Raw genomic sequence first — 5,723 nt, 5'->3', positions numbered from 1 at the left:
TTACATTGTTTCCCCCAACAACAATAGGGTTTAGTTCACCATAGACATGGTGAAACTAGATGAAAAATGGTAGAAGAATGGAAAAGCAAACCCTAGAAAAGATGAAAAGGAGCCTAAGCATCCAAGAGATCCTCTCCAGAGAGCAAAATTAGGTCTGGCCATTCTCCTCTGTCAAAAGAATGCTTCTGAACTCGCAATAGGGGTATATATAGGTGAGGAGCGCATCAGAAAATAGGCCCAAGTCCAACGAGCCACCGCCGGGCGGTTTAAGTGTGTCGCCCGGCGGTTTGCCATAAATCGCACTACCGCCCGGCGGTAGGGGTCTACCGCCCGACGGTTTCCCTCAAATCGCAAATCCGCCCAGCGCCAACGCCAGGTGCCTACTCCTTGCCCTGGACTGCCCTACGGTTTAAGTGTGCCGCCCGACGGTGCGTCGACTCTTCAAATCTTCATTTTTCTGCTCTTTTCTTGAGTCAACGACTTGTATCTTTAACTCCATTCTTTACTTTTCTCAAATTAGCTACAAAACAATGCAAAACAAGCATCAAATGGCTAAAAACAACTTTTGACTCTCTACAAACTCATTTATTGAGTTTTGCTTGATTCTAAGCTCATTCCAAGTAGTAAAGGGTGTAATTTGGTNCAAATTGACATATGAAAATAACTGTTTTTCAACGTTCATCAACACCCCAAACTTAGAATTTTGCTTGTCCTCAAGCAAAACAAAACAAAACAATCACACAAAACAAAACTTGGCTTTATACTATTTCATCCANTGCCTCAACAATCCCAAGGTACATGACAAAACCACTCAAATCAATATTCTCAGTGAAATCCAAAATAAGGTGCATGCATGCTTTCAACCCAGAGATTGCACAATAGATGTTACACACTATGAATGATCAATCCACTAAGCAAAAATGTACTCATGAAAATTAACAATTCATACCAAACAAGTGTTTTACTCAATCACTCAAGTGTTTAAGGTGACACTTCAACTCTCTATTGTTCACAAGTCACATGAAACAAAATTGCCATTCATCTCAAACAATCAACATCTTTACATGCAAATGCCATCAAAAGGACTTTTCCAAAGCTTGTAATGAGGTTGGGTTGGGCTAACAAGAAAGAATTGGTTTTTCTAGAATGCAAAATCCTTGAGTCAAGAGAGCTATCAAAGTATTCAACATTTAAGCACAACTCTCTCACCAATGTCTCTCATTCCCAACTTTTCCCTTTTCTTTTTCTTTTGCATTGAGCTCTTCTTCATGCTTTTCTTCTTTTCTTTTTCTCATGAATTTTTTTTTTCTTTTCACAATATTTGAGCTTAATGCTTTTCACTTGCTTTTTCAATTTTCCCTCGTACAACCCCAAACTTGAACCTTTTCATCTCATACAATTAAGCTTATCCCAACTCAAGGTAAAGAATTTCAAAACAAGGGTTCACATCCTGTTTATGGCTAAGGTTCAAAAAGGGTATAATATTTCAAACACTTTGAGTGAAAATTTGGCTAGAGAAGGGTTTTCAAAAATGGCCTTGATCATACGACATTTACGTGCAATTCAATCGATCATCAGGATTAAGGCAATATGATCCATGTTTTCTTGTGAACAATACATGCAACAATAAAAACTCTGGAGCTCAAAATCTTACACACATGCTTCCTCACACAAAATTCATTCATACACTTTGCCTAGCATTATGACCACAATCATAGATTCATTACGCATCTATTTCACAAAATATCAACATGCATTACAACTCACTTCTCTTTCACATCAAATAATCATCAAATAGATTCATAATGCACAACAGTTAGTCCAACATTTTCAGAACAAGTAGTAAAGCCAAGAGTACACACCAAAATAAAAATTCAACCTATTCTATGAATTTAAGACGAAATAAAATAAAATAAAAAAAACAAAGAAAAAAATAAAATGCAAAAGAAAGAAAGAAAAACTAAATCCTGTCTATAGACATCCCTCAGTAGATGTCTGTTATCAGCCCATGCTGTCATCGGAGTCCTCCTGACTCTCATCATCTGCGTCCTCAAAGTTCTCCTCCTCAGTGTTAGGAGCTCCAGCTGCTCCAAACCCACTACTTTGCGCCTGCTGCTCAGGCCATGCCACAGCTGTATGAAACTCGTCCATAGCCCACCTGTGCGTTGGTGGCTGGTCATATAATCCAATGATCATGTCAGTCGTCGTCACCTGCCCTCTGTGAAGGGCTTCCATCCGGGCCTCCATCATGGACATATACATGTCCCTCATCTGGAAGGGCTCCGCATGCTGAGCTGGTACCTCATCGGGCACCTGCTCCTACTGGGCAGCAACTCTCCTACCCCGCCTCCGGGGTGCTGCCCCCGCTGCATCTGCTGCACCTGTTGTTCCAGCTACAGCACAAAACTGGTGGAAATATGTCGCATCAATGGCATTCCTGAGTCTCTCAAATGGGGGAACTGCAATGTTCACCCCAGCCTGCTGGCACAGAAAAGTGATTAAAGATGGATGCCCCAATGGCATCCTGCTACTAATGGTCATAGCACAATTCCTAATCTCGTCGGCAATGATTTGGCCGACATTTACCTCCATCTGTCTCATTAAGCAGAAAATTAGACGAACCTTGTGAATCGTGATATCTGAGATGTGGGAGCACGGTTGGATGTTGGAATGTGTGAACGCCATTCAGTATCTGGCTAATGGTATCATATTTAACCGTTGAATGTTCACCGGCGCACCGCTAGCGTTAGTATGAAAGTGTCTACCAGGAAGACACACAACCTCCTCAATGTCAGCTACATCATCAAGCACACTAGAATGTGTCGCATACTGGCATCGCTCCCCTGGCCACTCTGTTCCCAAGAAGCTGTTAATGGTATCTGGGTCATAACTGATAGTATGCCCCCTCACGAAGCTCATAAATCTCCTAGTAGCGACTCCTCCTCTGGGTACCGCGTTGGTGTAAAACTCCTTTACCAACTCCACACTAGAAGGTGCCGGGTAAGTCGTCAATTTCTCCCAATCTCTCCTCAAAATCTCCTCCTCAAATTCAGGAACCAAGTCAGGTAAAAAGGAGGTTTTCCTCTCCATAAACAACCTCCTTTCTTGTACAGTTGCATAGTGTTCCTCATGTTGCTTGGAGAGGAACCTCTGAGAGTCAAATCCTCTCGACCTTTCTGGCATCTTCCTTTTACCTCCAGTATTTCTTGTCCGGCGTGATGCTGAAGCCATTTCTACAACAAATACAATGTGCTAAAAACCCCAGAAATCTATTGTCAGGAGTTAATGCATCAACCAATTATCAGACCCAACAAAATTTTCAACAAAGAGTGCATAGGTTTCCCTTATTCATAATGCAAACAAACCACAAGAACAAGCAGACCGTCCGGCGGTACAGAGGCTTACCGCCCGGCGGTATGCAACCAACTCGAATACCGCCCGGCGGTAGAAGCATACCGTCCAGTGGTGAGAGGGTTTTCAAAAATTTCTCACCAAACCAACCCTAATCTCCACTCAACTACTAATTCCAAACATGCTATTCAATTCCAAACAGTTTAATCGGTCCAAAACATTTCCCAATTCAAAAATTCATGCAAAGAATCTCAAAACCCTAAGTTACCTAATTTCTAAACATGCTCATCAAGAACTTCAAAATCAAGAACTTAACAAATGAAATTTCGCAACTTACTTGAGTGGAGATATGAATGCTTCCAACAAATCCTTCAATAGATGATGAAAAACTCTAAATACACACTCCCACCAAGAGAGACCCCAAATATGAGCAAGAACTAAAACCCTTTTGTGAATGGGTGTTGAGAAAGTGTATAGAAATCTCTCTAAAACCCTCTAAGAAGTGTAAATCTGGAGCAAAGGAGCACGAAGACCGCCTGGCGAAACTCAAAGGGGCAAGAAAAAGTGAGGAAGTCTCGAAAATACCCAGCTTTTAAAGAGCTCGGGTTCTATTGTCCGCTGCCACCGCCCGACGACAAAGTGGTACCGCCCGGCGGTGGGTTAAAATTTTCCTTACCCCTTTTCTTGCTTGCCTCTTTGTGATTTCTCTTGGTGACTCCTGATCTTTGCCCTAAATTTTCCAATCACAAGATTTTCCTCACTTAAATGCATGTGCATACACAGAATGTAATAGACAGAATTTAAAAACAGAAAACAAACACAGAAATTCAAATAATGAACTAGCAATTGAGAAACTCTCCCCAAACACCCATCAGTAGGTGTCAAACTTCTTTGTGCTTAGTAAATCCTTCTTCTTCTTCTTTATGCTAAACCTCTTCAAGAAATTGATCATTCCAAGCACATGTTTCCATCCATCAATCATAGGAGCCTTGATCTCCAATTTCTCAAAGATCTCCTTGAAAAACTTAACCCTATTTTCCTTCCTAAGGTTTTTCCTTTTATGAGGAAAGGGTTCTTTACATGACTTTTTTTTTTCTTTTCCTCTATCTCTTAATTTTCTCCTTCCTTGACCTTCTTTTTTTCTTTTTCCTCCCTTTCTTTATTTTCAATTTTTTCTTTTTTTCTCTTTTTTTCTCAACCATGGCTTTTCCTTCCTCATCTTTCTTCTCACTCGCATTCAATTTTTTTTTCCTATATCCTCTATATTTTTCTCAACAACAACTTCTTCTGTTTTTGTTTCCTCTTCCAACATCTCTAGCTCTTCTTCTTCTTTCTTTTCCTCATTGAGAACCTTATCATGTGCAGAGATAGTGGCTTGACATTCTTCTTTAGGGTTGACTTCAGTATCAACCTTAATAATGCCTAAAGCCTTCAGGGCATGAGAGTGTTGTTCCTGTAATAAACGGGCTTGTGCTTCTCCCAATGTTTCTTTGCATACAGGAGATTGCTTTTGTTGTAAACGCTGTCGGGCTTCCCCCAACGTCTCTTTTGGTACAGAAAATAAGTGTTGCCGCAAGAATTGTTGAACTTCCCCCAACGTTTCTTTTGGGACAGAGAATAGTTCCTGCTGTAAACGTTCTTTAGCTTCCCCTAACGTTTCTTTTCGCGAAGAGGATTCCTTAAGTGGTTTCGATATATATTTGAATGAGGTTCCCACCAGTGATTGAAACTATTTTGGTAGAATTGAGTGCCTATAGAATCAAATTCTTGTCCAAACTGCATCCTGCAAAAATTAGGCACAAAACCCTAGAAAACATTTATTAGAACAAAGAGAAAAAAAAAATAAACATAAAATCAAGTCAAATTCAATCAATTCAAACTACTAGAAAAGTAAACCTCGAGTCCCTAGCAACGGCGCCAAAAACTTGTGGACAAATTGGCAAGCGTACCAAATCGTACAAGTAATATAAATGGTGAGACCAAGTATCGTTTTCCCAAGAGACTCGAAAGGCTTTCTCGTTCACGTGAATTAAAATAATAAGACTTGAAAATAAAAATTAATAAATTGGATTTGAGAATAAAAATATTAACATGCAAAATAAAGTTGATTCAATTGACAAAAGAAAACAATGGATGAATGGATGTTGTTGGGGGTTTACAATTTCATCTATTCCGCTCTCTCTTACATACTACCCTTGAATATTAGTTTGATTGATTCAATTGTTATGCGACTTTCTTAGNCTCCCCTTAACCTTATCCCTCGGCGAAAAGGGCATAATATTAACTATTGGCTTGCTATCCCTAGCCTCCCCTAGTAATTAATACCGCATTATAAACAGAAGTTAGCGCAATTGATCGTCCTACCCCTATCC

This window comes from Vigna radiata, chromosome 8 (assembly GCF_000741045.1).
Source record: "Vigna radiata var. radiata cultivar VC1973A chromosome 8, Vradiata_ver6, whole genome shotgun sequence".
NCBI classification, from domain to species: domain Eukaryota; kingdom Viridiplantae; phylum Streptophyta; class Magnoliopsida; order Fabales; family Fabaceae; genus Vigna; species Vigna radiata.
Note: the sequence above shows the minus strand (reverse complement) of the source record.